The sequence below is a fragment of the Hyaena hyaena genome, unplaced genomic scaffold (genome assembly GCF_003009895.1).
Source record: "Hyaena hyaena isolate Hyena2069 unplaced genomic scaffold, ASM300989v1 scaffold_1200, whole genome shotgun sequence".
Lineage (NCBI taxonomy): Eukaryota > Metazoa > Chordata > Mammalia > Carnivora > Hyaenidae > Hyaena > Hyaena hyaena.
The window spans coordinates 334,161-361,786 of NW_024081824.1; the positions used below are offsets into that span (position 1 = coordinate 334,161).

General features: G+C 40.3%; 1 protein-coding gene across 1 annotated transcript in view; it reads left to right on the plus strand.

Annotated features, from left to right (window-relative positions):
- The window catches only part of LOC120224552 (sodium/hydrogen exchanger 9-like), a gene marked incomplete at its 5' end in the record, with an annotated part of 402,148 nt that overhangs the window by 315,811 nt on the left and 58,711 nt on the right, over nt 1-27,626 (plus strand). The gene's annotated exons all lie outside the window — the stretch shown is intronic.

The following is a 27,626-nucleotide window of genomic DNA, read 5'->3' on the forward strand; positions in this document are numbered from 1 at the left end:
TGTTTGTTTTTCGGGCGTGTAGTTTGGTGAGTTCCTTATAGATTCTGGATATTAACCCTTTATCTGATATGTCATTTGCAACTATCTTTTCCCATTCCGTTGGTTGCCTATTAATTTTCTGGGTTGTTTCCTTGGCTGTGCAGAAGCTTTTAATCTTGATGAGGTCCCAACAGTTTATTTTTGCTCTTGATTCCCTTGCTTTTGGGGATGTGTCAAGTAAGAAGTTGCTGCGGTGGAGGTCAAGGAGGTTGTTTCCTGCTTTCTCCTCTAGGGTGTTGATAGTTTCCTGTCTCACGTTCAGGTCCTTTATCCATTTTGAGTTGATTTTTGTGCATGGTGTGAGAAAATGATCTAGTTTCATTCTTCTGCATGTTGCTGTCCAGTTCTCCCAACACCATCTGTTAAAAAGGCTGTCTTTTTTCCATTGGATATTCTTTCCTGCTTTGTCAAAGATCAGTTGGCTGTATACTTTTGGGTCCACTTCTGAGTTCTCAATTCTGTTCCATTGGTCTATGTGTCTGTTTTTGTGCCAATACCATACTGTCTTGAGGATGACAGCTTTGTAGTAGAGGCTGAAGTCTGGGATGGTGATACCTCCCGTTTTGGTTTTATTTTTCAGTATTACTTTGGCTATTCGGGGTCTTTTGTGGTTCCATACAAATTTTTGGATAGTTTGTTCTAGTTTTGAGAAGTATGCTGGTGCAATTTTGATTGGAATTGCATTGAATGTGTAGAGTGCTTTAGGTAGTAATGACATCTTAACTATATTTATTCTTCCTATCCATGAGCATGGAATGTTTTTCCATTTCTTTGTGTCTTCTTCAATTTCCTTCATAAGTTTTCTATAGTTTTCATCATACAGATCTCTTGTATCCTTGGTTAGGTTTATTCCGAGGTATTTTATGGTTTTTTGTGCAATTGTGAATGGGATCAGTTTCTTGATTTCTCTTTCTGTTGCTTCATTATTGGTGTATAAAAATGCAACCGATTTCTGTACGTTGATTTTGTACCCTGCAACTTGGCTGAATTCTTGGATCAGTTCTAGTAGGCTTCTGGTGGAGTCTGTCGGGTTTTCTATGTAGAGTATCATGTCATCTGCGAAGAGTGAAAGTTTGACTTCCTCTTTGCCAATTCTGATGCCTTTGATTTCCTTTTGTTGTCTGATGGCTGATGCTAGGACTTCCAGCACTATGTTAAACAACATCCACTCACCACTTCTATTCAGCATTTTATTGGTAATCCTAGTAGATGCAATAAGACAATAAAAATCACCAAGATTCATAAAGATTGGAAAGAAAGAAATATAACCACCCAGAGAAGGGGAATTCAGAGAGTTAGAATACAAGAAGGATTTGATGCACTGTTGCTGCTTGAAGATAAAGTAAGGAATGGACCATAGATCAAATTGTAAAATAGAAAACTTCTAGAAGAAAATGTAATAAAAAATCTTCAAGATCTTGAATGAGGCAACAGATTCTTAGCATAATACTAACATCATGCATAAAAGAAAAAGATAAATTGGACTTCATTGAATTGAAATATATTTTGCTTTGCAAAAGACATTGTTAAGAGAATGAAAATACAAGTTACAGACTTGATAAGAATTGCTGGTGGGACATTGCTGGAACAATGCTTGGAATATTGCTGGTGGGAATGCAAAATGGTATGGCCAACTTGTAAACCACTTTATCAGATTCTTATAAGTTAAATATATAATCACTATATGACTCAGGATCCCCCTACTAGACATTTGCCCTAAAGAATAAAATGGGAATAACAGCATTTGTCTCTGAAGGTTAAATATGTGAAGTTTAAATAACAAAATACATGTTAAAATCCTTTGAGCAGTACCTAGCACTCATTGAATAACCCTGCTTTACTCATAGCTTTTATTAAAAATATCAGATGAATTTTAATAGCATTTTTAGCATATGTTGAGATAATCATAAAGTTTTTTCTTCTACTTTATTGATGTGGTGAAACATATTGATAGATGTTCTGATAATGAATTATCCTTATATTCTCAGAATATCCATTTTTCTACAATTTTATATCTATAATAATTACTGAGGTTAATCTATAGCTTTTCTCTTTTGGGGAAAGAAGGCTGTTTTTATTAGGTTTAGATATTAATAAGTGTGGTATATTTATAACATGAACTGAAGACTTTTTTATGGTCTGAAATAGCATAGAAATGATAAAACTTTTTAAAAAATTTAATGTTTATTTATTTTTGAGAGACAAAGCATGAGCAGGGGAGGGGCAGAGAGAGAGGGAGACACAGAATCAAATGTAGGCTTCAGGCTCTGAGCTGTCAGCACAGACCCCAGTGCAGGGCTGGAACTCACAAATAGTGAGATCATGACCCAAGCCAAAGTCAGAGGCTTAAATGACTGAGCCACCCAGGTGCCCCCAAAATGATCAAATCTTCACAGACTAGTTAGAAGACAACTGTAAAACCATCTGGTTCCTGGAGTCATTTTAATGGTAGGTCGTTAATCATATTTCCAGGGTCTCCTAGGTAATTGGTATATTCAAATGTAAAATTGTCATTTTGTAGCCCAAAAATATTGGTGATTTCACATGGTTCAAGCTAATAGTAAAATAAATATCCATATACCTTTCAGCTAGTATTCTACATTGTTTATAATTTTTCCATCTTGCTTTTTCATCCTTCTCTGCATAAACATATAGATCACATATATTAAATATCTAAGTCCTTCTTATTAATCTTTTATTTTTCACTGAACCGGATAAGGACAGCCATCATACACTTCTTACCCAAATACTGATGCATACATCTTTAACATGCTCTTAACCAGAATACCATTACTATGCTTAAAAATACTTTTTTAAAAAACAATGAATAATTTTTATCATATCAACATATATTCAGATATCCCCAGTTATTGCAAGAAAATATATATTGTATAGATGTTTTTAAACTCAGGATCCAATCAAAGTTATACATGCATTTGGTAAATAAAAAAAAAATTTTTTTGATCTCTTTAAATCAGTTTCTGCTTACTTTTTAAATTTTTCATGACATTGATTTTTAAAAGAAACCAAGTCAGTTGTTTTGTATACAATATCAAATTTTGGACTTGTTTGTTTCCTCATAGCATCGATTAAAATATTTTTCTTTATGTTTCATTTACTATTAACTGGAAATTAAGTCCAAGCCTGAAATTTAGATTGAACATTTTTGGCAAGAATATTCATAGATGATGTCACATGCCAAATAGTGTATATTTCATTTCAGCAAACATATATGGCACAGGCTGTCCCATTATTGGTGATGCCAAGTTTGTTCATATGGCTATGATGGTAACCTCCACTGTAAAGGTGTAGTTTTACCTTTGTAATTAGTTTTTAACCTATGTGGCAATACTTGAGCACTGTGTGACTATCCTGTTTCCAATAATCTTTTACCTACTGTACATCCATCAATGATCCTTGCCTGATTCAGTGATTACATTTGAGATGATTCAGTTTTTGTTTCTCTTTGATAGATAATTTTTGAGAGTTCCTTAGTTTACCAAACAATTACAAATTTTGATAACCTTTTTATTATTTGTTCCTAATTTATCAAATTATGAGACTATAAGCTATGATTCTACTTTTGAACTATAAGATTTTGTGATCAAGTACATGACTAATTTGGATTTATGTTCCATGGACATGAAAAAATGTAATATTTGCTTTTGAGGAAAAAAAAGGCGTGTGTGTGTGTGTGTGTGTGTTAAATTGAGTTTATAGATTATGTTACTCAAATTCTCTATACCCTTACTTATATTTTCACTAGATGTCAGATTCTGAATAAGGTACATTAGATTTCCCACTATAATTTTACTTGTAATCAAGATCTTGCATTCTGATTTTCTCTGGTTTTTTATATGTATCTGATGTGTATGATATACCATTTTTTGATAGTTAAAAAATCTTCAAACTGTCTTTTATATTTTTTCATCCCAGAAATAAAACTTAAAATCCTCATATTCTTCTTAACATATTCATGCTCCTTTCTTTCTTCTAGTCCTGATAATGTAGAATCCTAAAATAAAGACAGAAAGCAATATAGAAAAATCATTTTTTTTATTAATGTTTTTTTTTTATTTTATTTATTTCTAGGAGAGAGAGAGAGACAGCTTGAGCAGGGGAGGGTCAGAGAGAGAGGGAGTCACAGACTGAAACAGGCTCCAGGCTCTGAGCTGGCAGTCAGCACATAGCCCGACGCGGGGCCCGAACCCACGAACCGCAAGATCATGACCTAAGCGAAAGTCGGACGCTTAACCGACTAAGCCACCCAGGCGCCCCTAGAAAAATCATTTTTATAAGCACTAAACAGTGGAACTTCCTCTCTTTCTCCCCATTTTATTTTGGCTGTATGTGAGCAGTGAGCTAGTGTTGCTTGAAATAGATTTCCATGTTTTGATCAACATCATTTAATTCCCCGGGGTCCTTAACTTCTCTTCAGAAAATAAAGTCTTAGTTTTTTAATCTATTATAATCTTACATGCTAGTATGCATTTTAAACCATAATGAAATGGTTTAAGGAAAATTACTGTGTAAAATCCAGAGTTGCAATAAAACTCCCAATTTGCATCCACTCTAAAGATCAATTGCATAGCCAAAATATGGGATTTTAGCTGGAGTTTTTAAAAATAATTGCCAGATCGTATCATACAGAGTCACTTTGAAGAAATTGCTTAAGACAGGGATTGCCCATTAGAAGCAAAATATGCTTTAATGCAAATTTCGTTGTACTCAGTACAAGGAATGTTTGGAAGAACATTAGCTCGCTTTCTTTCTTTCTTTCTTTCTTTCTTTCTTTCTTTCTTTCTTTCTTTCTTTCTTTCTTTCTTTCTTTCTTTCTTTCTTTCTTTCTTTCTTTCTTTCTTTCTTTCTTTTAAATGGGAAGAGTGTTCCACTCATCCCCATGCTGGGTTTTTAAAGTAGGATATAATTAGCCTGTAGTGAGGCAGCACCCATGTTTGGAGATGATGGTACAAAAGCATCTCAATAGCTGGCTTTTCAGTGGCACGGACTGCATTTTTTTTAATATTTTCCAAGCTTCAATTTGGACATTAAGGGTCACCTGATGTCCCCTTGAGCCTCTTTATCTCTATTTCTTATCAAGCACAGCACTCACACAGAGTTGCCACCAAGCAAACTATCCCTTAGTTTGGAAAACTCCAGCTGAGATGCTGGGAATGAATTTGTTCAGCCCATTCTGGGACTACGTGCCCCTCGGGTGTGGCCCTCCCAAGGTTCTGCCACAGAGTAGCATGGCCTGCAGCCTTTGTCCATGCAGGTTGTAATCTATTCCAGTCTAGTCGTCAAAATAGTCTCATCCTTTTCTTTCCTTAACATATTGTCTTTGTAACATATTGTCTATTTATGTTTGTACAGCAATCTTGTTATTTCAGTGGGATTCTCAAAGAAAGGGAGAAAGTACAGTAAAACCTTGGATTACAAGCAACTTGTTCTGAGAGTGTTTTGCAAGATGAGCAGACATTTCTAATAAATTTTAACTTGATAAACAAGCAATGTTTTGCAATATGAGTAGTATGTGATACCAAACCTCATATGATCACAACTGAGCCAATGGTATTTGAAGTTTGCTTTAATATACAAGTGCTTTGGATTACAAGCCTGTTTCCCAAACAAATTATGTTCACAAACCAATACCGTAAATGTGTTTGAAACAGTAATTTTATTTTTCATTAGCCAGTACGAGACATTTAGGCAGGTGTTTAATTTTTATGAGTATAAACTAATATGTGCTTACTATATAAAATTTCAAAACTAAAAAATTATTTAAAAAAATAAAATTCACTTGATGTCATTTTACACAGAGTTAATATTACTGTTAACATTTTAGTACATTTCTGGGGCGCCTGGGTGGCTTAGTCGGTTAAGCGTCCGACTTTTGCTTGGGTCATGATCTCACAGTTCGTGGGTTCGAGCCCCGCGTTGGGCTCTGTGCTGACTGCCAGCTCGGAGCCTGGAGCCTGTTTCTGTCTGTGACTCCCTCTCTCTCTGACCCTCCCCTGCTCACGCTGTCTCTCTCTCTCCTAGAAATAAATAAAAAACATTAAAAAAAACATTTTAGTACATTTCTATAGATATTCTTTGGCAATCTTTTTTACAAAATCCAGACTGTATTTTTACCTTAAAAATACAGCGTGATAACTTTCTAACTTTATTAGATATCTATTGAAATTTTATTTTAAGGAATGAATAATAAATCATATGAATATACCAAGATTATTTATCTAAATTGGTGTTAGAATACATTAAATTAGAATTATCTTAAACTATCATAAATGATACTATGATTATTACATATATATATACTTGTATAAAATTTTTTGTATTTCTGATTCTTTTCCTAGAGTAGATCCTTAAACATGGGTTTAAGGAGTCATGGGGTACAATATTTTTAAAAGTTTAAAATATATTTTGCTTTCTAAACCTAGCAATGTAATTTGTTCTTTTCTTGGTGACTTTCTCACCTGTTTCTTATAGTCTAGAATTATTGCATGTTTTTAAAGATGCCTAACAGATTTCTAAAACTTGTCATAATTCCAGAAACTCATTTCTTCTAGGTCTTCAGGATGATGTTTCTTTTTCTTTATTCTATTAAATATCTTGATAAACTGTGCTACTTTTCTTGCCTTTGCTAATATTTTAATATGGAGAAATCTCTCCAGACTCAATATTTGCCAACAGACAGGTGTGTGGATTGCCCTTGGCTCCCACAATGTCCATCTGGTTGTTCATCACACTCTTTTCTTGGAGCCATAGCTATCAAGTCAATTTGCAACATTTATAACCCAGGCCCTAGGATCAAGCAAATATTCATCGTTGAAGCTATGCCATATGTGTGTAGAATTTTCTGTTGTCCTCACTGTTGGTTCAGGCCCTTTGAGCCAAAGTAGCATACTGTGCTCCTGGCATCCCCTTACCTTCATCCTTGGCTACAACTCTACATATGAGACATATACCCCACAGAATGCAATGTGCTATTACAAATACTAACTTCCATCCCCCATCTTTTCCTTCATTCACTCACATTCATTCAACAAATATTTATTGAGCTTCTACTCTGTGCCAGCAATCAATAAGACATAGAACAGAAGAGACAAAAGTCCCTGCCTTTGTGTAGCTGACACAACAGTCTCAACTCTCACCTTCTACTACTGCCCTATGACACTTTGCCATAGGTGGGTTTTTTTTTTTTGTTTTTTGTTTTTGGTTGGTACAAATTCCCTAAATTTGGGAAGATAGTGGGGCTAAGAACAAAGTATATTTCTGCTGTCTTGTAGACAGACAAAGATGTGATATTCCATGAAGTGGGGATAGGATGCTGGTTGCTTTTCACAAAATAGCTCTATAAGCCTTATGGTTATTAAACAGTCTTAGGATATTGTAACACTCACTTGCCCATTATTTTGGGATTTTAATGCTTTGTAATTGTTTGCCTTTTCTGGGCATTCAAAAGCGTTTGAGTAGGAATTTAGCAGAGGCACCATTAGGGACTCCTAACTGGAAATTATTTCTAAACTATGACTTCTGCTGTTTCCTTTTTCAAGGTAAATTTTGAGATGATGGTTCTTGGAGAATTTTTTTGTTGGCAACAAAAAAACACAAAGCTATAGGAGTAAATGTATTTTGTAAAGCTATTGATGTATGTTGATAGTATAGTTTTGGGGTTTTTTTTCTTTTAATTAATATTTTTACCTTCAATCCTCAACACAAATGTTTGGCTAGGATTATTTTGCTTTGTTTTGTTTTGTTTTAGTCACTAAGCCAAATCCCTAGTCTATGTAACTCAGTAGGACTACAAGGTGAAATGGAAATCTGGCCTATATTTATATCTTACAACAAACTTCTCATTGGCTTGTTCATTGTGTCCTATTTCTTATAGAACACGCTATAAAAATAAAAAACATCATCATAATTTTGGCTTCTTCCAAGAGTGTCTGCAGTAATGGATAGGGGTTGGGGGCAGATACTTTCAAGTGACACACATCAAGTGGAAATAGGAAGGCAGACTGTTGCTGACCATGACATTCAACACATGTATCTCTAGGAGTCACTTGGTCACAAATACACCCCTCCTCCAAACATACATACATGTGAGTCCATACACATATGTGCATGTGCACATTCACACACACACACACACACACACAGTTCAGCCACATTGAAATATCTCCATTTTCCCCAAACAGGCCACACTCTCTCCTCCATATAGGGCTTGTCTCTCTACCAGGACAGCCTTCCCCTCTCATTACCTAGATGAGGAGTATATGCCCTTCATGCCTTGGACCTAAGGTTTAGTCATCCCCTTGGAGAATGCTTGTTTCATCAGCAGCATCCTACCCCCCAGGCAAAATAGGTTCTTCCCCACTCTGTGCTCCCACCACAGTCACCATGATTCCCTTACTGATAAGACCATACTTCCCAGAAGTAATTCATGGTTCACTGATTATCTGAATGACAGCTCTCTACCTTAGAGTGTGAGACCACTGAGGGTGATGACTGGGTCTCTTCCCTTGTCTCCCAGCACTGAGCATAACACTTTGCATGCAATAGGCTTTCAGTTTTTTGGGGGCTGCCCAGCAGTTATCCTAAAGTTCCCTAGCCCGTCAACATTCCAACTCTGCCAGATAATTTCATTCTTACCTTGTCTTCTCCTCCTCCTTCAAGCCCTATTACCTCTTCCCAAGCTTTCTCTTCCAGCTGATGGTCTCTCCCCCATTCACTAAGAGAATAGAAGCAATCAAAAGATAGTTCCAACAGGTTCTCCATATACATACCTCCCAGCATCAGTGTCCATAAGTTCCACCTTCCATTACATCATAAGGAACAAACTGACCTTACTCCAATTAAGGCCCATCCTTCTATTTGTGTGGTAGTCACATCTTCCCTCACTTCCTGGAAGACATCACTCCAATGTTGTCTTTCTTCTCTCTCATATCATCATTTTATCCTCTTCACTGAACAATTTTAAAACTTAGTTTGCTTTCCTTTTTAAAAAATAAAAATAAAAAATCTTTCTTGCTTGCACATCCCCCTCCAGCCACAGCTTCAGTCTGTGCTGTCCTCTAAGACAAAACCTCTCAAAATAGTTTCAACTCACAGCGTCTACAGCTCCTCTCATTTCAATCTCTCTTGAACCTACTATGAACAGATAGTAGCTCCCATCATTCTGGCAAAACTGTTATTATTAGTCTTGATGCCCCCCTCCATGTTGCTAAATGCAGTGGTCAAGCCTCATTTTTCATTTTTATTGGACTGTCAACAATATTTAATTCAATTGACCCTCCATCTTACTTGAAACCTCAGTCTTCACTTGGACTCTAGGATACACTCCCTCTAATTTCCCTAATACCATCCTGGCCAATACTTGGCTAGTGTATAAGTCAGTTTTCACTGCAGAAATAATAGACCAAATATCTAAATTATTTGCAATCACAAAGATACGTTTCTTTTCAAATTATGTAAAGGCTAGGGGTCAGCTACAGGGTTGCTTGACTCTACTGGGCTCTCATCTGTGGCTCAGCTTGGCTCAACCCCACTTGGCTGCAGGTTGGCTGGGGCTCTGCTCTCTGTTTTATCATACCCAGACTAAGGTAGCAGCCCTACCTGGAACATGCTGTTCTCTCATGGCAAAGGAAAGGAACAAGGAGCTGAAACTGCAAAAGTTTCTAAAAACTTCTGCTTGTTAATAGTATGTATCATATTTGCTCACATGCCATTGACCAAGGTAGATCTGTGAGTCCCATTTCCCATGATAAAAGAATAACACAGAGAAGGTTTGCCTCTCATTGTAAGCCCATGAAACGGAGTTCAGTGGGACCATTAGCAAGACTGATGCATGTCCCCAGAAGATTGAAAGACTCAAGTGGCAGACCGTGGTCTGAGAAACTCAGAAGATGGCTATAGCAGCCTGGAACAGTGAAATCCACGGTTTGGGAAGTTGATACATTCCTACCAAAAATGTACCTAAGGAGTATGTTTCTTATTGATTGTGTGATGTAATAGAAAATACCTATATGAAGTTGTCTCTCAGACACTCCCCTAGAATGTTACCCAGAAAGGTGAGGAGGTCACAGCAGAAGAAAGCCAGATCTGTATAGTCAGATGTTCAGAGCCAAGGAAGGAAAGGATGAAACACAGTCCTTGTCAGGAACCCACAAATTAGAGGTCCCAGCAGTGGATGGCCCTCTAAATAGCCCTGACAAATGCCTGCACTAGTCAGCCTCCAGTATCTGCCATAACCAAAGGGAAACAATGCCATATTTATGCCACACAGACGTAACCTTTCTTCCCCATTTGCCCCTCTTCCTTCTCCTGTTCCTTATCCTTGGAGAGAAAGGCCAACCTGCAAGTAGAAGTAGGGTGGGAAACGAGAGGAGGATAGAAAAAAGGACTTGACCCTTGCAGCAGGGCCCAACTGGGGTCTCACTCTGAATGAAATTCACATTCTGGCATTATTCATGTAACTGAACATAGTTATTACTGAACTGAGACTACTTATGTGATTTCAAGTGACCAGAGGACTCTTTTGTAAACTGTCTGTGATTAATAAAAGTCATAGGAGTCTGTAGAAGCAGGTGTGTGTGTGTGTGTGTGTGTGTGTGTGTTGGGGTGGAGGAGAGATGTGATAAAGTTCTTTTCTTTTGTACTCCATGAGCCATGTTTACTCCAAGGGCTGTAGGCCTCGAGGCTAGGCACTGGGCCGATTGCATCCATCTGCCTGGTTTCTGCATCCTAAGAAGTTGCATCACAGTTTTGGGGAAACTAGACAACTTCATTGGCATCCTTGACTATGAGGATCTGGGAGTTTACAAATGGTTGACCTCACATTTGACCCTGTTCACGTAAAGGAAATCTAGGCATCTGGCCAATTCAGGACCAAAGAATTTTGTGGCTGGGGTGTTGAGCTTCATTTCCTTTTTCATTTATAAACGCAGTTGGAACTGATTCCAAAGTGTTTTTAGGAAGTCAGTAAAAACATCTAAGCGTAACTACTACTGCTTTATGAAATTTCATCTATTGTTTTGACCTTGCCTGTGCTTAAATAAGGAAATAAAAAGCTCACTGTGGCTGTGGGGGTACACAGGGGAGTTATGTCATTACAGCACCTACTTCAAGTCAGGAAACTCCAAAGCCAGCAGTCCATTTCCTACTTTATTAAGCCAAGGAATGCTATCAAGTGTGTGACTAAGGGTAACATGACTCAGGTTAAGAACTGAGTCTATGGAATTTGTTTCCTGGCCAAGAGAACTACAATTCAATTGCTGCTAGGGTTAAGTGGAAAATATATACTTTTACCTTCATTAGAGCTATTGTTACTTAGACTTGTTGAGAACATAAGATCAAACTTAAACATGATAGCATGAATTCTAGTTATTGAAAACTAAGAGAACCCTTGGGAATCTTGGTTTCCATTCCCAGTTTTACCCATGCTCCGTGTCTGACCTTGGACATCACAGCTCAGACCTTATGCTTGAAAGAGAGACTACTGCTTATTAATACTCCACACCAGGCAAATAACAAATGCTTATTTAGACACAGGTTTGACTAATGTGATTCCTCACCTGTGAAGTTACTTGTTTATTTAATTCTTCATTTCTTAAAATAGTACCATTCACAGAAAGCACCTCAGGGTACAAGCGGTACATTAAAACAGTAATTAAAATAGATAAAACATTACAAAGCAGCAATTAAAAGAGCAGCAAATGATGTTACATCTTAAAATACTATTATGTTTAAAACCTTAAAACAGTGCTCAGCTCATTAGTATAGCAGGTGCATGTATAAGTAGTCCAGGAGACTCTGTGATAGCTTTGAGAAATCCTAGATGGAAAGCATGATATGACACAAATTACTCTAAACCTTGCTTCAAAAATATAATTTTCCAGTCTTCCCCACCTCTGTCCTACTCTGCTAACCTCTAGGGATGGCTTGTTTTATACCATGCTTTCCTGTGTCTGTTTAGCAGAAATGGTTACAGAGGATTCAAAAACCTCTTTCTTTCCCAGAGGTTGTAACTGGAGTCCTTAGTCATACTTTACATGGCTTAAATGGCCATCAATCATGTTGGAGTACTGGAAACAGTCAACAGATCATAACCTTGGAGAACATTCTTCCAACTGAAGTAGGAAAATCCTTGTCCTTCATCCCTAGTTCCAGCCAGACCAGGCACAGACCCACATAGTTTCTTTATCCTACACTGTGTACCCTCCCATCCTGTAGCAAACCTAAACAAGCCTCTGTTAGTCTCTCCTAACTGGCCTCACCAGCCCTGTTTCACTTTAACACGTTAATAAAAATTACATGAAACATGTAGGTTTTACAAGTTTGGATTTATATGGGTAGCAGGCAGTTTACGAAAGCCAATAGCACTGGTGTTTAAGCATAGAGAGCTTGGTGAGCCTTCTCAACTGGGTAGCTGAAAAAGTATTCTCTGTTTTATGAAATGGGGGCATATCTTTACTAAGGTGCTGCTCTGTAACAATATATTGAGTCCTTTCATAAAATATCCTTTAAGAAAGTATGGGATGCCCACGTTATTGTTTGTATAAAATTGTCCCTGTATGCTCATTTTGGTCGATATGTACATCTACATATATGTGTCACCATCAGACTTACAGGGTAGAATTCTGCTGTGCCAGTACCTGCCTATGAAGCCCTGGTTCACTCTCCACCTTCTCACCCTTTCCCACTCCAGCAAGGCCAGACCACTAAGGGTGCCCAACCTCCCAAACACTTCATGTCCCAGTGCTTTTGCAACATGTTGTCTTATCCTACCAATAATGACCTCTCCCCTTTTGACTAGTAAATATTTTCCATCACAACTAGATTTAAACATTTCCCTCTCTGTGCTTTGTCCAGGTTTTCACCCTTCCTTAATGTAATCTATTTCTGTCTGGCTCCCTCTATTACTCTGTGAATTTGTAGAGGGCAATATTTAATTGTGCCCCATTTGTCTCTGGTGATCCAACAAATAGTCTGGCAATAGCATATAGTTGGGTTTAAGGGTTAAAGAGAATTGGACCTGGATTTAAAACTAGATTTGGATTCTAGATCCACCACTTCCTGTGTGTCACCTAAGTCTCAATTACTCCATCTGTAAAAAGGGGAAAACATAGTACTTGCCTTAGACAATCATTCATTTATTCAACAAATATTTATGGGCTGCCTACTATTGCTAGGCGTTTCTCTAATATCTGGGGATAGAGCAAAGAGGAGAAAAGCCTAAGATCCTACTCTCCTGTAGCTTATATTGTAGGAAGAGTGACAGGTAGAAAACAAATAAGTATCTGTTATCTTATACAGTGATGATCTTAAATAAGTGTTGGGATAAAATGTAAAAAATGGGGTAATGGGACACTATGGGGCCAGGGGTCTCTATTATAGAAAGGAAAACCTTTTGAGAAAGTAATTTTTTATCGGAGACTTGAGTGGTGTTAAGTGTCTCAGTGAAGAAGGTTCTGAGCAGAAGGAATAGTGGCCAAAAAGGCCTCCAAGGAACATGAGGAAGTCTGTATTTCTCGTGAAGGAAGAAATGTGCAGTCATAGGAAAGATAGGCAGGGGTTTGGTTAGCCATGACAAGAAGTCAGCTTTATCGTGAGGGTGATGACAAACCATTGAAAAAATTTGAACAAGGGAATGACAAGTGACATGATTCAATAAAATGATGGATGGATGGATGGATGGATGGATGGATGGATGGATGGATGGATAAATGACCTGCTGCCTGGAGGATATTTTAAAGAACACTTTATATATAGCTAAATGGAGAGTATAGGGCCAAGGTAAGGAATTCTGGGAAAAGGACCCACAAAGAAGCTGGCATAGAAGAGACTTTTTCCTGCATAGGTCATCTTGGACACACAAAGCCCACTTCAACATAACTCTTTACATTGCAAGATGACAAGGTTTTCTTTTAAAAATAAAACGTACAGATGTTGGTTCACATGAAATTAGTAATTGTAGTCTTGGGTTATTCTTAAAGCTTGAGAAATGCACCTGTTTACCTGCCAGGGTGCCTTTGACTAACTTGTGGGTTCTTTAGGAAAGTTAGAGAAGCCAATGGCTACAAGATAGTGGCTGTGAGTATATGCTAAGGTATCTGACACAGTAGGAATGGACACATAGTTTGATGCTAAAATTTTTCATCCAAGGTTTCCTGTGAGGCTTCTATCTTATTTACAAATACACCTTTCAACTTCCCTAGCATAGCTCCCCAGGTTTTCACGTGGACTGAAATAGTCTTTAAAGCTCCAAAGGGCACCTATTAAACAGATATTCTACCACAGAGTGGAGAAAGGGGTTGGGAGAAGAATTGAGAGGGATTCTAGTATATCCCATTTATTCATGAATACAGAGGAGATTGCCAGTTACTGTTTACCACTGGGGCAAACAGAAAGTAGACCCTGGAGAAAATGAGACTTAGCATATGTGAGTTTTGATAGAAGGGAGGGAATAGAAAAATGAGAAAGATAAAAAGAAAACACTATATGAGCAAGAATATCTGTATCAGCAGAGTAAGATCTTGAAGGGTGAGCCTGTCTGGAAGGGTACAGCACAAATGGACAGACTTCTGACAGCACAGAATGGAGGCAATCCCAATTCAGTAAATAGAGTCCCCAAGAACAGCACCTTTAAATCTATAATTCTAGACCAAGCTCTGTAGAACAGCAACTCACGAAAGTTCTGCCAGGCATAGGTGCCTAGGTGGCTCAGTCAGTTAAGCATCCCACTCTTGGTTTCGGCTCAGGTCATGATCTCACAGTTGTGAGTTTGAGCCCCACATCAGGCTCTGCGGGAACAGTGTGGAGCCTGCTTGGGATTCTCTCACCCTCTCTTGCTGCCCCTCCCTGGCCCTCCCTTCCTCCCTCTCTCTCTCCTTCTCTCTCTCTCTCTCTCAAAATGAATAAATAAACTTAAAAAAAGTTATGCCAGGCTTGTTTTAAAGCCTCTTCTATATGAACATATTTAAACAGCTTCAATTTTGCCAGCCAAAATCCTTTGGGGGCTGCACTGTTCAAGTGGTTTTCTTCCACAAAGCCCCCTAGAATTTCACATCAAAGAGAAAGAATCACAATGTTCAGTAAAGACCCTGCCTTGAGAAGTAAAGCCTTGCTAAGGCCCTTGGAGAACTTCTCCACGTTCCTATGGCTCATTTCATAAATATCTTCAAGTACCCAATGGGGTGTGTTCCCACTCTGCTAACAATAAACAATGAGGAAAACTCCCAGAATTCAAGCAGCATGAGCATAGTGGCAATTAAAGAAATCATTAGAATGCCTTAAAGGACCTTTTGATTTCCTACAGGAAACATTATGAAATTCCGTGTTTTCAGAGATTGTAAAATCCTGAGGTGGGTCTCCCCTGCAGAGGAAAGTGGCAAAAGAAACTCAAATACATTCTCGGCTGTCATCAGCATGTGATCCCCTTGTTTCCTACACCATTCACTCCACCTTAACTGTCCCTTTCCTGCTGTAAACACAGTTTGAATGTGGCTTAAGTGAGCATGAAGACAATGCAACTTGCCTTGGCTAATTTTGCTGTCCTGGAAAGCCCACAATGTAAAGGGCACACTGAATTTGGCACCAGGGTAGCCTCTGAACTCCTCAACCCACAGAACCATTGTGGACTTAACTTGTTTTTTTTTTTAAGTTTGTTTGTTTGTTTGTTTGTTTTTTGAGAGAGAGAGAGAGAGAGAATACTAAGCAGTATTCACACTGTCAGCACAGAGCCTGATATGGGGCTCAAACTCACAACTGTGAGATCATGACCTGAGCCAAAACCAAGAGTTGGATGCTTAACTGACTAAGCTACCCAGGGATCCCTAAAACCCAGATTTAGGTGCCAGAGCTTTAGAAACGCCACCTCTACCCGCAGCATAACCAGCTTCAGCTTTGTGCTGTGCTTGGGGCCACATTCCCCGAAACGGACTCCACTCCACCTACCAGGACCATAATAGACCACTCAGCCTCCTCTCAGAGCCCAAGGCTCTGTGTTCTCTGCCCCACACTTTCTTTTCATTCACCTTGTATTTATCGGGAGCTCTGGGGAAGGAGGTGAGGAACACAGAAAAGAATGGCATGATCCCAAAATTTGGCCCTGGACTAGGGGACAAAGAGAAAACCACATGACTTCACAAGCCAGGGTGTGACAGGTAACCAACTGTGAGGTCCCTCCAGCCTCTGCCTCGGAAACCCCCGTGGCTCAGGCTGCCTTTCTTGCCCCAATTCTCCTTCCTACTCATCTTCCACCTGCTGCTGAGTCATGGCTACTTCTCTTCTATGAACATTTCCTGACCCACAGACAAATGACCCCTTGCTCCCTGTGTCCCCACTGAACTCTGAAGGTATAGCAGTCTTAGCAGGAAGCAGCTGGAGGTTGTGTCTAGCTAGGAAGGTGGGTTCAGAGGCCCTACTGGAGTACTAATCTGGACCTCCTTAGCTGTGTGACTTGAGGCAAGTTATTTTGCCTTTCTGCGTCTCTGTTTCATCATCTGCAGAATGGGGACAATAGCACTTACCACATGAGGTTATTGTAGGGAATTAACTAATAGAAAAAGGCTTAGAACAGTGCCTAACATGTGATCAGTTCCTATAATTGTTGTGCATTATTACTGCTGTTAGGCTATGTGATTCCCCAAGGCACAGACACTGCTCATTTATCTTTATATCCCCATCCCTTGCAGCTGTGGGTAGCATAGAGTGGGCAATCACACAGTTTCATGCTATACAAATCAAGCAGTTGCATAAATGACTTAATTAACAAATGAATGCACCTTAGTAAGGACATAGGAAGCACCCTCTTATTGTAACAATAGCCCTGAGCAGACCAAGAGTCCTGAGTTCAGCAGCTTGGCCACCAGACTGTTCTTTTGTACAACTCCCTGCACTCACACGTGCACATGCATGAACACCAGGGGCTACTCTGTAGAACCCATTTCTACCCTGCCTCTTAAACACAGAGCCCTGGGCATGGCCAGCTACCCCACAAATCTCTGCTCTGAGCAGAGTTGTTGCTCAGAAGCCACCACTCTGAGGAAACAAGGACTCTCTGCACCTCCCCCTTCCCCAGCACACACGCAACAAGCACTAGAATGAATTACCACCTGCGATTGATCCATGCTAGTTATAAACTGTTATGAACCTGGTTAATTGTTTTGCCTGTATAAGCACATTTTGCTTCATCCATTTGTCAAGCTGAAGGAAGATTGTTTTATAAAAGGGGATTTAATTAAATGTTTTGTCCCAGCCTGGCCTTTCCTTTCCACATCTGCATTATGCTTGTGTCATATTTTCCCTGGAGGGCAGGAAAACAATTTAGTGAAAATGAAGGATCCATTGATTTACTATTGAAAAAGGAAATGCCAAGCTAACAACTCCCCTCTATAATTTCTTAGTGACCATAAGAGAGAACGCAGCCATTTAACATAAAGACAGTGTGTTTTCTGGTGCACCTGGCTCTTTATATCTTTCTGTACCATTCATGCTGTTATGTTTATGGCTTTGCTCTTGATTAAAATTATTTCATGAATGCTCTTAAGAGCTATTTTTCTTCCCTTAACAGAATAGATGTTTCTGGTAAGTAAAGTCCTTTAATTGTTTCTACCTCCAGTTGGAAGAATGGGAGTGGGGAATCTTTCTTTCCCCAAGACCCTGTAAATGGGATCACAATATGTCTCTCATCATTTAACCAGGGATTTCCCCTGCTTATAGAATTTAACTTGACCTACTTTTCTGCCTACTGAGCTGCCTCAGGCCTCAAATGTTCTTCTAGTAGAGATCAGCTGTTTTCTGGGTTAAGTCTTAGATCTTGAACTCAATACAGTGTACCAGTGCCACAAAGGAAGCAGGATGCATTAACGGTCTGAGGGAGCTGGATATCATAGGGCTCTCACCGGGTGTCCGTTTCCTCCAACCACCCTGTATCCACTGATCATCATTCTGGAATCTGAGCTGAGGCCACAGACCAGAGTGGTTTTGGGAGTGACTGTTTCATTCTGAGAGGAGGGGACTCACTAGTGACTGTAGAAAGGAATGTGGGACTAAGAATCTGGAAAGTATGATTTTCTGTAAGGAGCAGTGTGTCTTTGGGCAAACTGTTCATGTCTGGTGGCTTCAGTGTCCCTTCTAGTGCTACTGGTTTATGATTCTTTCATTCACAATATATTGAGCAGCTGCTAAGTGGAAGACATTGTGGCTGGAACAATAGTGGGGAACCAGGGCAGACCTAATCCTGCCATCGTGGACCTCATGAGTCTAGTGGGAGGAACAAGTTAAATCAATTTGGAGATGATAATATGCCTGCAAGAGCTATACATGAATGGCGCGTAGTACCATAAGACATAACAGGGAGACCTAGCTCAAGTCTGGCTCTGTAAAATCCAGGGAGTGGGAGAAGGCCTTTAGAAGGGAGTGATGTTTAAGTGTTCTCATTAAAAATGTGTTAACTAGAAGTAAGATGGCCCCCTAGGCAGACTCCCTCCAGACAGAGAACCAGTGCTCACACAGATATGGTCAGCACATCTCAGCTGAGGATGCTCATTTCCCTGTGATGAGCATTTGCCTTCTCTCTTGTTGATCCATTAGGAAACACACTGGCTGACCTCTAGATTAGAGTTGGTCAGCCAGAATGCATTTATACCTAATGAGCCACAAATTACAGTCCATGAAGAGGAAGTGTCTTATTTTGCTGCATTAGACCAAGAACCAGGACAGCGGTACTTGTACTGTTTCCTCTTACATCTGTACCATGAAGAAAGCAAGGGAGAGGAGAGGACCTTGCTTCTGCTGTGATTTTAACAAATCATCTGACCGAAGTGGAAGGGACTCATTGGAACAGGACAGTAACTCACCTATCATTTGCTCACGGACTGAGCAAGACCTAGCTGAGGCTGTTTTGCATTTATAGCACTTTCCACCTGAAGGCCTCGAAATGTTTTTTGAGCAGTGACAGGCAACAGGGCCTCATGCTAATACTAAGTGCTCTCATAATAAATTTTCACAGGCCAGGCTCTGGCTCATTAGCCAGCTGGAGTGAGGGAGGGGCACTCTGGGGAAGGCGACCGGGCACTGAGCCTGACAGCAGGATTCTCACCACAGACACTAAGCGGGAGCCTCAGGCAGGCTGGAACCCACCTCTCCCCATGCCAGGGGGAGCCCCCACTGTCCTGGTATTTGGAGAGGGAATGTAAGGGCCGATTGGCAGGAATTTAGAACAAGAGAAGTTCAGAGTGAGAGACTGGAGGTAAACAGGAAAGTCCTGTGCTGAGGAGAAGGGCAAGTACATGTGGGTTGGAACTTGGGGAATGGTTAGAGATAAAAGCTGGCACAGGACACCTGGGCGGCTCAGTCAGTTAAGCATCGGACTTTGGCTCAGGTCATGATCTTAACCGTTCATGGGTTCGAGCCCCACATTAGACTTTGTGCTGACACTCAGAGCCCGGAGCCTGCTTCGGATTCTGTGTCTCCCTCTCTCTTGATGACAGAGAGACACAGGAGCCAACCCTAAAAAAAACAACAAAACGAAACAAAACAAAAACAAGGGTCCAGAGCTACAGACAAGGGCAGCATTGGGTGGCCAGGGAAGGATTAGCAAGTAGTAGCAGAGAGATCAGAAGAGGGTTATGGGATGGACAACATGCGCTTGATTTAGATGAAGCCCAAGGGCATGAAGAAATGGGAGAGCTAAGTGTGGAGAGGTCATGGAGGATGCCAGGGATGAGGCTGAGGGATTTGATTCCATGGGTAGGGCCACTGAGATGGTAGGAATTCCACCTGAGTCAAACTGTCCCTGCAGCAGAGGGGAAGATGGGAATTGACGGGACTGAATCCAGGTGAGATAAGAGGAGCACCTGACCTAGGGCAAGAGCCATGGGGTTGGGGAGATGGGGCAGGCACAGGAAGCATTTCAGAGGGAAAATCAGCAGTTTTTATACAACTGGAAATATAAGCACTAGAAGGGATTTTCTTTTGACCTATGCTCTCAAACCAGACAGGACCAGCAAAAAGAGGTTAAGGTGGTTAGTAGTTGCAATAGAACACTGGAAAGGAAAATTACAGCACAATACAGAGGCTAGAAAGGAAAATTACAGGATTTTCTTTCATGAAGACATCTTTAGCTCAGAGGAGCTGCAGTAGATGTCAGCATATGGAAAACTAAACATGAGATTTCCAAATAAGCAAAAAAGATAATGCATGAGCCTTCTTTCTCTTTTTCCTTTCTTTTCTTTCTTTTCTTTTCTTTTTTTAAAGTCATCAGTCGCTAACTTTATGAAGTAGTTATGCTGTGTTAGAAACCAGAGAAACACAGTTCAATACCTAATCTCTGTCTTCAAATGACTCTCAATGCATTTGTGGAGATAGAACTGCATCCACATATATATGGCATCATATACCATATTTCAGTGAAGGCTACCTTGAAAAAGGGACTGGGACTTAAAGTGACTTTGAAATATTGCTTAAATTAGGGGAAATGACATGTGGGAGGGGAGGAAGGTGGGTATCATAGTATATGCTTTTATGTGCCTTATAATTGACTTCTTATCTTGTTTTTGTGCCCATTTTAAAGATAAGAAAACGAAGCCAAGAGAGATTAAGTGACTTGTTCAAAGCCACACAGCCAGTTAGTGGTAGAGCTAGGAGAGCTTAACCCAAAGCGCATCACACTCTAGTGAGATAGCAGGTAGAAAGACATCTTAGAGGAAAACTTGACATGCAAAGATATGAAAGATGTAGACTATAGAAACTCTAAAGGTTTGATATGTACTTCCCACTTACTTTGCTTTCCAGTTGATTTTAACAAAGGTTTCCAAGAGATTCCTTCTGCTCCCAAGAATCTGCACAGTTCCTCCAGATTGGGTGCCGGGGAGGACAAGATAGAAACACATGAGTAAATAGAATATAGATTCTTTTGCTTTCTAGAGTGTGTTTGAGAGTCAAACAAGTTTATCCCTTGTATTGTTCTTTATGCCTTTCTCCTGAGGTTTATAGGGTTAAAAGACACCCAGCCTTTTATAATATCAGCAGATCTCGATTAATCTGGCAAATGCTATAAATCAAGGGACAGGGTGAAATTGGACACTAAATGTATTGGACGTTATTATAAAGAGAGAAATTGGATAATTTCTCCTCATTTCTATCTGAAAATGAAAAACCGTCAGGGTAATGAATCTCCTTGATCTGCTAAAGTGCCTATCAGTTATAAAGTACTTTTCTATCAGAGGAACAAGGAGAGTCAAAACACACAATAAAAATTATTCACCACAATATTTTTGAGTAAAAGTAAATAAATCTCCATGCTGCTTGTGGAAGACTTCTCAAAAAGGCCCAAGTGACCATCCCTTTAAACAAAAAGCCAAAAATGTTAAAATCAAGAGGAGTCCTTCTTGCCCTAATACATCTGAGTAAAGGGAAGAAATCTCTGCAGCTACTACATCAACTGCCAATTTTTACATAAAATCAAGAGCAATCTTATCAAGTTTAAATCTTATAATTAAATCCAGTGATATTTGCATGAAAAAGAATGCTGGCCCAAGGGCTGTATGTAATTTTTTTTTTTTTTTACTGTTTATTTATGTTTGAGAGAGAGAGACCGAGAGACAGAGCATGAGTGGAGGAGGGGCAGAGAGAGGGAGACACAGAATCTGAAACAGGCTCCAGGCTCTGAGCTGTCAGCACAGAGCCCAATATGGGGCTAGAACCCATGAGCAGTGAAATCATGACCTGAGCTGAAATCAGATACATAATCAACTGACCCGCCCAGGTGCCCGGAAGGGCTGTATTTAAATTATCCCTTTTGTTGTTAGGTTCAAAGAAAATTACTAGAGCCATAACTTCATATCCAGGAGAGTTGGTTGATATTGTTGGTCTAGTCAGATCATATCTTGGATGCTGATTCCTCAACCATAGTCAAAAAAGTGAGAAGTGACTTCAGTTCAGATACAATGTGGGCAAGATCAGCCTGCAGGCCTCCATTCTGAGGAAGAGAACCCTTTAAACACTGATTCCTGAGGGCGCCTGGGTGGCTCAGTCGGTTAAGCGGTTAAGCGACAGACTTGGCTCAGGTCATGATTTCACAGTTTGTGGATTCAAGCCCCATGTTGGAGTCTGCTTTGGATTGTGTGTCTCCCTCTCTCTCTGACCCTCCCCTACTCATGCTCTGTTTCTCTCTGTCTCAATAATAAATAAACATTTAAAAATTTTTAATTAAAGAAATACTGATTCCTGGGCAGCCAGCTCCTTGTAACATCTTTCTTTATAAAGTTCTCCAAAATCTGGAGCCATCTGTTTCCCTTTTCTGTATGAAATATAGATGTGACTGTAATCAAGTAGCCTCCAGAAATCAGTGCTTAAATTCCTTTTTTTCCTTTACATGCTAAATACCCTCTGCTTTTTAATTAGACTAGTCTAGGTGGGGTAACTGCAGACCCTCAGGGGCCAGGACAGCATCTCACTCCCACCACATCTCCAGGAGCTGAAAGGGCTTGGTGCATAGTAGGTCCTCAGTGACATGGTGATCTTATAGGAATCCTTTTATTCATACACTCAACAAGTATTTCTGCATCAAGCACTATTCTGGGCATTTAAAATAAATTAGCTAACAAAAAGACAAAAAATCCTGCCCTCAAGGAGTTTGTACTCTGGCAAGAGGTAATAAACCATAAGCAACTAACATAATAAATAGGTAAATCACATAGTACATTTATTAGAAGGTGATAAGTGCTGTAGAAAAATTAGACCAGAATAAGGAAGGAGGGAAAGCCTGGGTATAGAGAACTGGGTTGGGTTGTAGTTTGAATTGGGATTGTCCAGAGAGGCCTAATAAGAAGGGATATCTTAAGGCAAAGACTTAAAAGTGGGGAAGGAGGAAAAGCATCTTGGCGGAGGGAACAGCTTATGCAAAAACTGGAAGATAAAAGTGTGCTTGGACACAGCAGAAGAACATGAAGTGGGCCAGTGTGGCCAAAGAGCTGGAGAGTAGGAGACTGGCAAGAGCAGAAGCTGGAGAAATAATGGGGGCAGAAAGATCATACAGGCCCTTAGAGGTGACACTAAGGATTTCACCTTTTACTTTGAAAAAAATAAGGAGGCAGTGGACAGTTTTGCAAAAAGGAGGGTTGGGGTCTGACCAGTGTTTTAAAGGAGCCCCTCAACCTGCTGTTTGAGAATATACTGTAGGAGGCAAAGATGGAGGCTGGGAATCGAGTTAGGAGACAACGCAAAGAATCTGAGCAAATCAATGAATAATACATGGTTTTACATGCTGTCATTAGTGGTGTGCACAAGGCAAGAGCGCAGGGCAGTGGTACATACAAGGGCACAAGGGTACAAGTGCACAGGGCAGAGTGTGCAAGCAGTTATCCCAGGGGAGACTTCTCAGGGCTGCAACTTTTGAATTGGAGAAAAGTAGTTTGGACAGGGGAAGAAGGTGGCAGGAGGTGAGACAGGAGAGGTTTTGTGGCATGAGATTGTGAAAGGTCTTGAATCTCAGAATTGTTGCTTGTTATAAAACCAGGAAAATATTCAACCATACAACTTAAACAAATAGGGCCTTATTTGTCTCACACATTAAGATATGTGGAAGAAGCAGTCCAGAGCAAGTACAGAAAATCAGTGATGACAGGGGTAACAGCCTCTCTCCATCGTCCTCGTTATGTTAGTTCATCATGGTCGTAAGAGTCTGCCACAGATCCATGTTCCAGGAAAAAGAAGGAAGAGAGCATGCATAACCCACAAATCTGTCACCCCTTTTTTAAACCAGGAAAGCAAATCTAAAAACCCTACCCACCAGACTTCTACTTCCTTATCTTTGGCCCAGCTGGGTCACGTGATCATCCCGACCTGAAAGATGGCTGGACAGAAGGGCTGGTGGACCAGGTACATCAGTGACTGACAGTGCTGCCACGGGTTCTTAACACAGCTGATGCAAGTAAACAGGATGCTTACCCAGAAGGCCACATGCAGTTGCACAGCCTCACTACCTCTTGGAGCTAGGTTCCACCTTAGCCATGGTTGCCCTGCTCCCTCCACAAGGACCTGGGTGGGCCAGCTGGGGCATCCGTATCCTGCCTTTTCTACATGTCTGCGAGTATCACTGATTCAACAGTGGGGTCGGCCCCTGTGCCACCTTAGGAATCTGCCTCTATGGAGAAAAGGGATGCAGGACTGCACAGGACACTCAGCATTTCCCTGAGTGTTTTGTTTTGTGTTTCTGCCTTGTCAGCCTAAATGATAAAGCATGAAGGCACATGTGCGTGGAAGACCCATGGCTGTGTATGATTGAGCCACACTATAAGCCAGCGAACCTTGATTTTGGTGGCCTCAGTCCACTCTCCTTCACCCAAGGTGCCTACTCCCATCTCTCATCACCCCCTTTCCAAATCCATTCTCCAAAAGGCTCTGATGAAGTCATTAACCCTGAAGTGCAAATGACTCATAAGACTGAAAATGCCCCCTCCCCTAGGTGTGTCCTCATTTTAATAGTCACCAAGGCCCCGTGGCTCAGGCCTAAGTATGGCATGAGAGTTCCCAGTTTCTATGTCTAGCTCTGCCTCTAACTGCCTTGTGAATCAGCACGTCTTTAGACTTTAATTTCCTCATCTGTAAAATAACAGATTTAGAAGAGACGACCTCCAAGGTCTATGCAGCCTATATGAACATAGGACACTCCGTGACTCTGGCCTTGGCTGGCACTTAGCTGCCATCATGGGTATAATTGATACAGAGGCTTTGTCCTACACTCTGTGATGACCAGGACACCACGAATCTGCCTCTCCCTCTGCGGAAGCAGTCTCCTTCCAGGTGTCACATCCTTCCTCCCAGACCTCTGCCTGACTCTCTCTAAAAGTCTCTAGGTTTGGACAGCCATGGAGAGTATCTGCCTGTTGGTTTCACTCACTAGGCCGTCAGCTTTTGAGGGCAGGGACATGTCTGGGTTACCATGGTACTTCTGGCATCCAGCACAGTGATGGCACACGGGAGGCAGTCAAGAAGTGTTTGTAAAAGTGAAGTGTTCTTACTGTGTTTAGAATGGTAGCAGGGGGAGACTTCTTTCTCCTCTCCTCTCCTCTCCTCGCAAATAGATTCAGTTGGGCTTTGCCTTCTACCTTCACCTGCTTTCTCCCTCTTCTCTGCCTCATACAAGGCAAAGGCTTTACACACAGTCATATTATGAGTCCCAAATTGGGCCCCTCACCTCAAACATCATCCAAACATCTTCACAGCCTACATAACTGCCTAAGTTACCCTTTGATTCAGTTTCCTAGTTTAAAGGTATTACTGCTTCAAATGTCCCATTAATAATAACAATAAATACTTGTAATACCTTTTCAAGTTTTCCAAGTCCTCTCATTTATTCTACCCCAGCTCTCTTGGGAGAGGTAGTTTCTCAAACCGATATCAAGCTGTGGCTTCTAAGAAATAAGCTGACAGCCAGCTAAGAGACCCTGGGGGGAAGGAGCCACAGGAGACATGCCTGAGAGAAATATCAGCATTAAGTGCCAGCAGCCAGGCAGGGAACAAGGATAAAAGATGAAATCTCAGAAGTCAAGACACATTTCACTGTTGCATGTTGCCTTGTGCTGGGCTCAGTTGTAATAACTACATCTAAGCCCTAAGTTTTCTGAAACCAACATTTTCTACCCACCCCTCATGCCACCCCATTCCCTTTTCATCACATAGCACCTGCCCTTGTTCAGCTACTTGACTTCCTATTGTAAGTTGCCTCTAGCCGTATTTTCTAAGAGGATAGGGTACAGGTAAGTACCTTACTTGATAATTGTTAAAGACCATTTACTCCTCTACACAAGACGCCCTGATACAACAGCAAGAAGATCCAAGCATAGCTTTTTTGTTTTATTTTAAAGGGATTTACTTTATTTTTTTAAGTTTATTTCTTCTTTAACAATCTCTACAGCCAACCCATGACCCCAAGATCAAGAGTCATATGCTCTTCCAACTGAGCCTGCCAGGAGCCCTCTAAGAATAATTTTAAATACCTAAACAGTACCCTAAATAGCTAAATAATAATAATAATTATTAATAATAGTTTTAATTATGTGGCAAAATATGGCAGTTTCTTTTCTAAAATTTAGCATCTGAGGCCACATAAGGAGGTATAGGCAACTTCAGTAATCTGTTATGTGCATGAATGTGTTGTGCACGCATAAATTTTGCCATTATTTCCATGGATATTTTCTGGGCATTTAACCCATTTCATGCCATAGCTTGGCACAGAGTAAATTTGCAAATGGAACATTCACTGGAAATCTCATCAGCATTGATTGTCAGTCAGGATATGAAGAAATTGCTTTTCAAACCTCTTTTACTTCATTTCTATAGATTTTTTTAAAATCAAAAATTGGCTTGACCTTGCTTAAAAGTCATAGTGTTTGTAGATACTAGTAGACTATAGTGGCTAAAAGCATGGGCTCTGGGGCCATCTGCCTGGATTTGAATTCCAGCATCATCACTTTCAACTTCTGTAGCCATGGCCATTTTACTCAGTCTCTTGGCTGAGTTAAATGAGTTAATATGTGGACAGCATAGACAGTACTTAAAACAGTGCCTAGCACATAGTAAGTACCTTACAAATGTTAGTACTTTTAACTATGAACAGTCATCTATTGTTAAAACTTAATAATTTCCTTTTCTAGTACCTTTCTCCAACAGGGCATTGCTTATTATCTAAACTATTAGGGTTCCTTCAAATAGGTTGTCCACATAAGGTGATCAGAAAAGCTAGCTGACCTTGAGTGAAAGTAGTTTCTTATCCATATTTTGTGTGTGTGTGTTTGCAAAATATTAAGAATATGAGCCTACACTGAAAAAAAAAATTTATCTAGGGATGAATAAGGGCAGAAAAGGTGGTTGGAATGGGGGGTATGCAAGAAAATTGCTGCTACGTTTCCCAGAACTGGAGAATCAGTGAACTCAGAGCAGGTTATTTTAAGAAAGGAAACTGATAGGTTTCCATAAGATGCTTCTTATAAACCCAAATCAGCTAGGAAATTTCCAGTGGCTTCTTTGGGAGGGGCCAAAATGGTTCCACACTAGTGACTGAATATAAAAGGGTTGATTAAAATACTTTTTTAGTAGTTCATATCCTTGAAAGTAAAGTCTCCACTACAACCTGAGTCAGTAATAGTCAGTAAACAGCTAATTACATTATAACGTGTGTTTTTTAATTGTTAATTATAATAAAAGAAGCAACAACCCAACAATAATTTGCCAGTCCGTGCATCTGTGAAGTTTAAATGGGAAAATTGCCTCTTGTCTCAGCAAGGATGTAATTGATTCTTGGGCACTTAACAATATAATACCCGTGGCTGCCTCTTCTTCTTTCTTCCTTCAAAGAGCTGACACCATTATGTCACTGATATAAATGGAATCTTGAAGGTGCATCAAAAATTCTCTGCCTTTTGCAGGGGGGAAAAAAAAAGCCAGTGTGGCTCTTTAGTTAGGACCAGAGGCATAGTCAAGTGGGCATCCCAGGGTCAAGGATGGAATTCAGCCCTGCTGGAGTTTTTCACTCTTTTCTGTGGGGTGGGTTAGAGCCCATCTTGTCATATTAGCAGTGG